Raw genomic sequence first — 11908 nt, 5'->3', positions numbered from 1 at the left:
CACTATGTTACACATTTTATAAATATGCTACACATTTTCATTGCACTATGAGTTAGGACTATGAGGTTATTGAAATTCAGAGTTTAAAGCAGTAAGTCCATGGTCACACAGCTAGTACAGGCAAGGATTCAACCTATGTCTATTGGATGTCACCCATTACCCAAGGATCTAGCTCCAGATATAACCAAGCAGCTCTTGACAAACCAAGCATATTTTTATCAGGTAATCTGAACATTTGAAAGGTCACCCTTCCAAATATACTCGTTTTGTTTACATAACCAAGTAAAGGTAAGAGAGGGCAGATTTTCACATTGACCTAAAAAAACCCTCTTTTGCTATACCATTAGAGAACCAATGTGAGTAATGTAAGTAAGTATATTTGCCTTTAGTTTTATTCTATTTGGAGAGTATACAAATGGTCCCTGATAAAAGAAATGGCCCTTGCTTTTAGGGTACTTATAGTTAGTTGAGAAATATATAACTAAATAAAGTGTTTTCCATGCAATAAACAGAAGATTAATTGCTATGGTAGACAGAAAAAATATATAGTTCTATAGAAGCTGCTAGATTTAATTGTATACTCAGAACTGAGAGGAATGCAAACCCAGAAAAGAATTACTGTAGCCCAGGAGGTGGGTCTCCTTAGACCCCCCTTCTCTATAGCAGAGCTAGAGGATGGAGGCCAAGGTTCTGTTTGCTATCCTCATCAGTTCTCCACATGAAGAAGAACTTCTCTAGAGTAATCATATACACAGAAAGAAGAGGTTCTCTGGGGACTGACCCTCCTAGTTATGCCATTCTGACAGATCTTTGGGGTTGTCTCTTTATCTCTACCTCTTGGTGTTCACATTCTTGTGCAATCCCCTCCCCTAGAGTGTGGGTGGGACCTGTGGCTTGGTCTAACCAATAGAACACTGTAAAGGTGATAGAGTTTGTATGACTGTGTGTGGTTGTATGATTACATCAGACTGTAGTACATGTCTGGCTGGTGTCTCTCTCCCTTATTGACTTTGAGAAATCAAAGAAACCAGGAAACCCAACGTGGTAAGAAACTAGCTAGCCTCTTGTTGCTAAAGGTGGCCTTACAGTCAACAATCATCAAGAAACAAATCTTTGGTCTTACCTGTAGCCACAAGAAACAATTCTGCCAACAACCTGAGGAGAGTAAGCTTAGAGCAGATCTGTTATGGTTTGGATATGAAATGTCCCCCCCAAAGGCTTACGTGTTGAAAGCTTGGGACCATAGGTCAGTAGTGTTCAGAGGTAGAAGCCTTTGGGAAGCGATTGAATCATGAGAGTTCTGACCTCATCAATTTAAAGCAAATTCCCTCAACCTTGTCCTTTTCAAGTGATTAGTGTTCCTGCAGATAAAAGAGCCTTTGGGAGGTGATTAAATCATGAGAGTTCTGACCTCATCAATGGATCAATCCATTGAACTTACAACTTAATAGATACTGGGAAGTGATGAAACTTCAGAAGATGGGGCCTAGTTGGAAGAAGTTCACTGGGAGTGTAGTCTCAAGGGTTATATCTTGTCCCAGGCCTCTTCAGCTCTCTCTCTCTCTACTTCCAGACACCATGAGGTAAATAACTTTGCTTCACTACATATTCCACACCATAATGTTCTGCCTCACCGCAGGCCCAGAAGCAATAGAGCCAAATGACCATGGACCAAAACCTCTGAAACCAGGAACCAAAATTAATCTTTTCTCCTTTAAGTGGATTTATCTGGTATTTTGTCACAGTAGCAGACAGCTAACTAATACAGATGAGCCTCAGGTGAGATTGCAACCCCAACTGCCACCTTCATTGCAGCCTTATGAGATACTAAACAGGGGACCCTAAGCCATGCCTAGACTCCTGACCCACAGAACCCAAGATAATAAATGTGTATTAAGATGCTAAATTTGTGATAATTCTGTTAAGCAGCAATAGAAAATAAGTGCAGCCACATAACCTTAAGTGTTCATAAATATATCTTCCTGTTTGTCCTGTTATGATTCATTGGTTTTATAAGCATTCATAGAAGAAAACATCCCTGGAATGTGGTAACTCCAAATACTTTAATGGAAGAACACTCTGTTCGTTTTTGTAGCTGGAAACAACTTTAAAGATGCTAGGTAGTAGTGCAGTCATGGACAGTTACCCTCCCAGCATGCAACTGCTTTTCCCAAACTGCCTTCTTATTTACTCTTAAGGAATTTCATTTTCCACATTGGATGAAGCGTAGTGAACTGTTACTGGGGACACAATCTATGTCTAGCAAGAGTGGACCTGGCATCCAGCCTAAACCAACCTTCTCAGATTTTGATGTTCCACTTCATCCCGGCAGCAGTGGGTGTTTTCACCATTCTCTTTTCATTGCATTCTGTTTATATAGCTGGAGGTCCTGCTTCCCAAAGCCTCTGCAGAAGCACCTGTTTATGTTCAAACCTGAGTTCAGCCATCCACTAATCCCCTGAGCCTTTGCTCAATTTATTTCACCTAAAGTAGCGAGTTATCTCTGTGACTTACCAGATCATAGAGGAAAACTCAGAGTCAAGACTTCCCAGTTCATAGACGACTTAATACCCTGTTCTCTGGGCCTGGTAGAAATCCAACCAAAGAGGAAATAGAAAGTCTTTTCAGAATTGCTTATCTCACCAGAAAAATGAAAGTAAGTCACCTATGTTCAAGCGAATGTAGAGTGCCATTTTACCTGAAAGGGAAATTATTGAAGAGATAGGAGAAACCCAGGAAACTGGAGCAATAAAATTTGATGCCAAAAAAATTTCTAAACAGGCTTTAAAGCAAATTCCCTGAACCTTGTCCTTTTCAAGTGATTAGTGTTCCTGCAGATAAAGGATAAAGAGATTTTTAGAACTTAAAGCAGATAAGCTGGTCTGAACAATCCTATTAATTATATAAAAGAGTGTGAGTTGACTGCAGATTCTTTAAGTACTCATCACCAAGTGGTACTTTTCAAATCTTGAGAGTCTAAAATAAAAGATAAACTCAAAGGAAATGTGTCATTCTTTTAGGTTGAGAAAGTATCAATCTCTTAATCAACTTTTAAAGAAGTGATTTTACATCTCAATGTCCCACTGATTTAAGTGCAGTCAATGTCATGCTCAATTACATCAGTAGCTAAATGAAGACTTGTGGTGATTGTCGACATTTTGTAGAAAAATGTGGGTAGGGAATACATTGTCAGTGTCCTCCAACAGTCAGGTCGTCAACAGTATTTTTGAAAGACATGTATGCAGATATTCCCTGGTTTACAATGGTTTAACTTACGACTTTTCAACTTTTATCATGGCGTGAAAGTGAGTCACATTCAGCAGAAACTGAACTTTGTGTTTTGATCTTTTTCTGGGCTAGCATTATGCAGTGACCCTGGCTAGTGGCAGCAAGTCACAGCTCTCTGTCTGCAATGGGATCCTGAGGGTAAACAATTGGTACTCTATAATATTCTGTGTTGCTAAACTCTGATGTATGGTAGGTTAAGAAAATTAAATACTTTTCAACTTATTTTTAAACTTAGGTTTAGCAGGGCCTAATCCCTTCATAAGTAGAGGAGCATCTGTATATTGAACTATTTTGAAAATATTCATTCAGTTTTTACAAACCCTTAGCAATATGTTGTACAAACACTCTCATCCTACTTTATTTAGTAAAATATTCTATGTGTGAATCTCCTAGAAGTTTGTTTTGAATGAAAACATTTTTATTTCAGTTCTATGCATTGAAATCTTTCTAAAACGATATAATACAGCTCCCCAGTTATAAACAGAATGGTTTGAATATAATTTACCTTTTCTTCTTGTTTCACAGATCCATTAGCACTATTGTTAAACTCAAATTCAACAAATACAATGTTAGGTTAGATCGCCAAGGATACAGTAATGCCCTCAGACACCCTTTAATGTGTGAGTCTATGCCCACCTCAAACTTATGGCCCTAAATAGATGCTTTTGATGTTCTATTCTTTATGGTTCTTAGTCTCCATTTTTTTCTGTGATACTGGGTTTTGAACTCAGGGCCTCATACTTACTAGGCAGGTGCTCTGCCACTTGAGCCAGTCTGCCAGACTTTTTTTTTTTCTGTGTGTGTGTTGGGTATTTTTGAGATAGGGTCTCATGAACTATTTGCCCAGGCTGGCTTCAAACCACGATCCTCCTGATCTCTGCCTCCTGAGTAGCTAGGATTATAGGCGTGAGCCACTGGCACCCAGCTCTTGATCTCCAATTTTGATATCAACTTGTACTACTTTGTCCCTCCATCGTCATAATTAGTATCTCTCTTTTAACCCAGAAAAACTGAAGGATTCCAGGGGAATTCATATCACCAAACTCATGTCTGTTTTTTTTTTAATTATTCATATGTGCATACAATGCTTGGGTCATTTCTCCCCCCTGCCCCCACCCCCTCCCTTACCACCCACTCTCTCTCTTACCCCTCACTCTCCCCCACACCCACTCAATACCCAGCAGAAACTATTTTGCCCTTATTTCTAATTTTGTTGTAGAGAAAGTATAAGCAATAATAGGAAGGAACAAGGGTTTTTGCTGGTTGAGATAAGGATAGCTATACAGGGCATTGACTCACATTGATTTCCTGTGCGTGTGTGTTACCTTCTAGGTCAATTCTTTTTGATCTAACCTTTTCTCTAGTTCCTGGTCCCCTTCTCCTATTGGCCTCAGTTGCTTTTAAGGTATCTGCTTTAGTTTCTCTGTGTTGAGGGCAACAAATGCTAGCTAATTTTTTAGATGTCTTACCTATACTCATATCTCCCTTGTGTGCTCTCGCTTTTATCTTGTGATTAAAGTCCAATCCCCTTGTTGTGTTTGCCCTTGATCTAATGTCCGCATATGAGGGAGAACTACGATTTTTGGTCTTTTGGGCCAGGCTAACCTCACTCAAAATGATGTTCTCCTATTCCTTCCATTTACCAGCTAATGATAACATTTCGTTCTTCTTCATAGCTGCATAAAATTCCATTGTGTATAGATACCACATTTTCTTAATCCATTCATCAGTAGTGGGGCATCTTGGCTGTTTCCATAACTTGGCTATTGTGAATAGTGCCGCAATAAACATGGGTGTGCAGGTGCCTCTGGAATAACCTGTGTCACAGTCTTTTGGGTATATCCCCAAGAGTGGTATTGCTGGATCAAATGGTAGATCAATGTTTAGCTTTTAAGTAGCCTCCAAATTTTTTTCCAGAGTGGTTGTACTAGTTTACATTCCCACCAACAGTGTAAGAGGGTTCCTTTTTCCCCCGCATCCTCTCCAACACCTGTTGTTGGTGGTGTTGCTGATGATGGCTATTCTAACAGGGGTGAAGTGGAATCTTAGTGTGGTTTTAATTTGCATTTCCTTTATTGCTAGAGATGGTGAGCATTTTTTCATGTGTTTTTTGGCCATTTGAATTTCTTCTTTTGAGAAAGTTCTGTTTAGTTCACTTGCCCATTTCTTTATTGGTTCATTAGTTTTGGGAGAATTTAGTTTTTTAAGTTCCTTATATATTCTGGTTATCAGTCCTTTGTCTGATGTGTAGCTGGCAAATATTTTCTCCCACTCTGTAGGTGTTGTCTTAGTTTAGAGACCATTTCTTTTGATGAACAGAAGCTTTTTAGTTTTATGAGGTCCCATTTATCTATGCTATCTCTTAGTTGCTGTGCTGTTGGGGTTTCATTGAGAAAGTTCTTACCTATACCTACTAACTCCAGAGTATTTCCTACTCTTTCCTGTATCAACTTTAGAGTTTGTGGTCTGATATTAAGATCCTTGATCCATTTTGAGTTAATCTTGGTATAGGGTGATAAACATGGATCTAGTTTCAGTTTTTTGCATACTGCTAACCAGTTTTCCCAGCAGTTTTTGTTGAAGAGGCTGCTTTTTCTCCATCGTATATTTTTAGCGCCTTTGTCAAAGACAAGTTGGTTATAGCTGTGTGGCTTCATATCTGGGTCTTCTATTCTGTTCCACTGGTCTTCATGTCTGTTTTTGTGCCAGTACCATGCTGTTTTTATTGTTATTGCTTTGTAATGTAGTTTGAAGTCAGGTATTGTGATACCTCCAGCATTGTTCATTGACTGAGTATTGCCTTGGCTATTCGTGGCCTCTTGTGTTTCCATATAAATTTAACGGTAGATTTTTCAATCTCTTTAATGAATGTCACTGGAATTTTGATGGGAATTGCATTAAACATGTAGATTACTTTTGGGAGTATCGACATTTTTACTATGTTGATTCTACCAATCCACGAGCCTGGGAGATCTCTCTACTTTCTATAGTCTTCCTCAATCTCTTTCTTCAGAAGTGTATAGTTTTCCTTGTAGAGCTCTTTCACATCTTTTGTTAGGTTTACACCTGGGTATTTGATTTTTTTTGAGGCTATTGTAAATGGAATTGTTTTCATGTATTCTTTTTCAGTTTGTTCATTATTAGTGTATAGAAACGCTAATGATTTTTCTATGTTGATTTTATATCCTGCTACCTTGCTATAGCTATTGATGGTGTCTAGGAGCTTCTTTGTAGAGTTTTTTGGGTCTTTAAGGTATAGGATCATGTTGTCTGCAAATAGGGATATTTTGACAGTTTCTTTACCTGTTTGTATTCCTTTTATTCCTTCTTCTTGCCTAATTACTCTGGCTAGGAATTCCAGTACTATGTTGAATAGGAGTGGAGATAGTGGGCATCCTTGTCTAGTTCCTGATTTTAGAGGGAATGGTTTCAGTTTTTCTCCGTTAAGTATAATGCTGGCTGTAGGTTTGTCATATATAGCTTTTATAATTTTGAGGTACTTTCCTTCTATTCCTAGTTTTCTTAGAGTTTTTATCATGAAATGGTGTTGGATCTTATCAAAGGCTTTTTCTGCATCTATTGAGATGATCAAGAGGTTTTTGTCTTTGCTTCTGTTAATGTGGTTTATTACGTTTATTGATTTTCATATGTTGAACCACCCCTGCATTCCTGGGATGAAGCCTACTTGGTCGTGGTGAATAATCTTTTTAATGTGTTGTTGAATTCAGTTTGCCATTATTTTGTTGAGGATTTACCAAACTCACATTTGTAAATCGTTCCAAATTAGTAGAGCTCTGTCTGACCACGTAAGGTATGCTCTCTTCTCTCCCATGGGAAATAGAAAGGGGCACAAACTGACATCTCATGCTTCCCTTGGTAATCAGTGGTTTTCCTCCCTGTCCACACAACAAAAGCTTGTTGATACTAGGAACCTGTGATCCTAATGGAATACCAGGAGAGCTGAATGTAAATTATATGCATTATCAAAATCTAATACTTAGATTAATACTAATATTAATCAATATTAGTACTAATATTAATACTTCATTATCAAAATCTAATACTTAGACAATAAAGTTTCTACAGAGATATTTTGAGAAAGAAGATATGTACTAGACAGCCTAGGGAGAAGAGTTGGACTTAAGAGATAAGGAATTTTTGTTGACTATCTATTATACCAACTTCAAGGCAGTATTATGAGGTAGTTATTATCATCCCTATTTAGGGGAAGCTGATTTCAGAAAGCTTAAGGAACGCACTTCCACTGCACAGTACCAACACAGTAAGTGTTCAGGGCCAGCAGGTAAGTGCAGCTGCACATGGTGCTAAGGTGTGCACTGATCCCACCCCGCCACGCTCCAGACCTCAGTAGTACAAGCTCTGTCACATGTTTTATGATGGTGGAGAAACAGGCTGATTCCAGATTGCTCATGAGAAATGAGAACAGCACATAGTAGCATTAATCCCAAGGTGTGACAGCTATTGTTGCTATTTCAGGTTCTCTACCTACAGTGATTTATTCTGTATTATTATGCCAGAATATTTCACAAAACCCCTTTATGTTATGGTTGTGATTTTGAGTTGGTCCAAAGAGGAATTTGTGCAAGATATTGGAAAGGGAAATAAAACAGCTTCCACAACTCTGAAAATCATTAAAATTTGATGCAGTTACAGACACAAAAGTATCTGTCCTCTGTCCTCCACCTTTTTTTTTTTTATGGCAGTACTGGAACTTGAACTCAGCTTAATGCTGGTTAGGCAGGCACTCTATTACTTGAGCCTCTAGCCCTTTTTTGCTCTAGTTATTTTGGAAATAAGGTCTCACTTTTTGCCCAGACCAGCGTGGACTATGATCCTGCTACTTTATACTTCCCACCATTACTGGGATGATAGGTGCACACCACCACACCCAGCTTTTTTCCATTGAGATGGAGTCTCACAAACTTTTGCTCAGGCTGGCCTCGAACTGTGATCCTCCTGATCTCAGTCTCTCAAGTAGCTAGGCTTATAGGTCTACCTCCTCTTCCTGATGGCCAGTTCTGCAGCTAAGCAGTGGCTCCAGCCTATCACCAGAAACTTATTTCCCCACCACCAGTCTGTTCTTTGCAGTGCTCTTTGGTGGTTGAATATGTTTGGCTTCTCAGATTGTCTGGCTCAAGAGTCCTCTGATAGTCCATCTTTACCCTTTCACTTCTCTAGCTCCTCCCATAATTGTGTAAGGTCTAATTCCTATAAGAAATCCCTTACTTCATAACTCATAGTGGTTCTGCTTTCCTGATTAAACCCTGACTATAGGATACCATGCAGCACTTTTGAGAGAAAATGGGGCCAGAGACAACAAGGGGACAGAGAATAGGATGAGATAGTAAGTCAGCACTTAGCAAGCAAGCTGTGGGTCATTTTAGTTGCCATTACTTTCAAAGTTGCACATCCAGGAGTTGAAACATTCTTAGATCAAAGTATCCTTTACAAATGCATTGCATGGAGAGTTCAGCCATTGCCCACTACAGCTCTGTGATTCAGCTTGGTTACATCCCATGAGATTCTGCATCTAAAACGTCACTTGACTCAGCTTACTGAGGTAGAAAATGTGTGGCCTAGGAGTGGAAGTCTGGCTTCTAGTCCCAGGTCAGACTCTCTAAATAAGGCACTTAACTTTTCAGAACTGATTTCATCCTCTGTTGTTATAAAAGTGATCTCAAAGAGATGACTCCTGAGATCCCGCTGAAATCAATTTGAAGGAAAAGCAAATTCACTCACCAGTGATTCACAGCACATAAGGAGAAACAGAATTGTGCCAAATATATGGGAAAGGACTGGTTCTAAGGAAGAAAGGAGATTCTAATGAAACCACTAATCTTCATACTTCAGCACACATGATATGCCTCCCAGCTAATACCACATAAAGCAGATTTAGAATTTATTGCTGCTATTATTACAATAAGTTGTTTCTTTCATGAAACTTAGAGATTGGGAGTCCATTTGTTCCACTGTTGGTTTTAATATTTTGACTTTGCTTATTGTTTCTCTATTTTTGAGATCACTTTTGTGATCTAGAGCTTCAGATGGAAATTTGGTGAATAGACCGGTACCTTGCAATAAGCAGCTTTATGAATGAAATACTCTGAATAATACAAAGTCTCAGGATCTCAGGCTGGAAAGGACTTTGGAGGTTATCTCATCCAAGTTCAACCCTAACTTCAAGTTCAACCTTAACTTTGGGCTTCCAAACCAGTGCCAGATTGTCTGTATCAGAAATGCATAGATTCTCAGGCTTCTATTTCCAGAGATGGATCTAGGATAGTACTGTTGAATCTATATTTTTAAAGGATTTCTAGAAATTTTTATTATGTTGCTAGGTATGAAGAATAATGTTCTAAAGATTCTTCATTCAGTATTTACATTTTAATTACAGAACTTCTGGTGTGTATCAAGACAGCAAGGTGCTAGAGGCTCATGCCTGTAATCTTAGCTACTTGGGAGGCAGAAATTAGAAAGATCACTGTTTGAGGCCAGCCTGAGTAAAAAAGTTTGTGAGACCCCCATCTCAATGGAAGAAAGTTGAGTTCAAGACCAGCCTGGGCAATTAGTTTGAAAGACCCTATATTGAAAATACCCAACATAAAAAAGGGCTGGCTGAATGACTCAAGTGGTAGGGTGCCTGCCTAACAAGTTTAAGGCCCTTAGTTCAAACCCCAGTACCACAAAAAAAAAAAAAAAAAAAGAAGAAGTACATGAAGGAGTATTTAGCTCTCCCACTGATTATAATAATAAAACCTCTGGACAGAGTACAAAAGCAATTATCTGAAAGAACACTTGGTATGGCAGTGGGCTCATTGGGGTTTTCTTTCCTTCTTTATCTCTTGGCTTTGACATTGGCATCACCACCCTCGGAAAGTAAGACAAACTTACATGTGAACATAATCAGGTCTATTGCCTGCTAAACTAATTAAACAAATAAAACTTAACAGTCACCATAGGACTTTAACAGTGCCCATAGTCTCATACTACTCATAATTCTGACTTATTTATGACTTATAAAAAAGTCAAAAAAATCTTCCCAATTCTCAAAGGAAGAGACAATCACAAGATGTCAAACTGAAGATGATCCAGGTGTTTGAAGTACAAAATATTTTAAAGTGACTATTATAATCTCAGTCCATAAAGTAAAGATGAACACTCTTGAAATGAATGGAAATATAGACACTTTCACCAGAATAATAGAAAGTATAAAAAAAGAACGTAATGGAAATTGTAGACCTTAAGGGAAAAATGAAGAAATAAATAAAATAAAAAGAAATGTGTTGGATGGGCTTAATAGCACTAATAAATAAAATTTAACACTCTCCAAAGATTTTGGTAGGATCCAGAATCAATAGAATGGAATAGAGTCCATAAATAGACTCATGAAAATATGGTGAATTGATTTTTTTGTACAGAAGTACAAAGATACTTCAATGGAGGAAGGATAGTCTTTTCATCAAATAGTGCTGAACATTCGGACATGCATGCACACAGAAAGAGTGAACAGCAAGCTACATTTTACATCTTACATAAAATCAACAAACATGGATAACATGCAGAAGTACAAAATGTAAACCTATCAAACATTAGGAGAAACCACTTTGCTACTTTGGGTTAGACAAACACATTTTACATACAATCCCAAAAGCATGATCTATGAAATTAAAAATTGCTAAACTAAAACAATCATCAAAATGAAAAGTCTGTGTTCATAAAGGCACTGTGTTTTAAAAAATGAAAATGTGTGTCATAGACTGGACAAAAATATTTGCAAATCACACACCTGACAAAAGACTTATATCCAGACTATTAAAAAACCCTTAATTCTCAACAATAAGCAAACAATTTTTTAAATAGGCAAAATATTTGAGCAATCACTTTATTAAAGAAGATACATCATGAAAAACATTCTCTAATAAATAATGTTGAACATTTTTATGTACTCATACATTTTATGTACTCAAACATTCACCCTAGGACTCTAGCAGTGCCCATAGTCTCATACTACTCATAGGTATATACTACTTGCCTGGGACAAGAAATAGCCCCCAAGGACATGGCCCCAATGACATAATTCCTCCAACTATGCACTACTTTTGAAAGTTTCCATTACCTCCCAAAAATGCCATGGAATTATCAATCCTTCAGTGAATTAACCCATTGATTAGATCAGAGCCTTCACGATCTAATCAGTTCTCAATGAATGGATTCGTTAGTTGGGGATCTAGCCATCATACACAAGCCCTTGGGCCATACTTCATATTTCATACCATAGTTTGGATCAATATCCAATCATAGTTTGTGATCCGTAGTTCTTGGATTTTCTATTCCATTTTTCAACCCTTTTTTCTCTTTGCTTTTCAGTTTGGGAAGTTTCTGTTCACATATCCTCAAGCTCCCTGATTCTTTCCTTAGTTATGTCTAGTTTACTAATGGGACCATAAAAGCTAGTCTTCATTTCTATTAAGTTTTTTAAAATTTTTATTGTTAATCCTTCGTTCTTATCCTTTTTTAGAATTTCCATCTCTGCTTACATTACCTTCCTGTACTTACATGTTGCGAACCTTTTCCACTTAGAGCCCTTAGCAAATGAATC

Source organism: Castor canadensis, chromosome 1 (assembly GCF_047511655.1).
Source record: "Castor canadensis chromosome 1, mCasCan1.hap1v2, whole genome shotgun sequence".
NCBI lineage: Eukaryota > Metazoa > Chordata > Mammalia > Rodentia > Castoridae > Castor > Castor canadensis.
Note: the sequence above shows the minus strand (reverse complement) of the source record.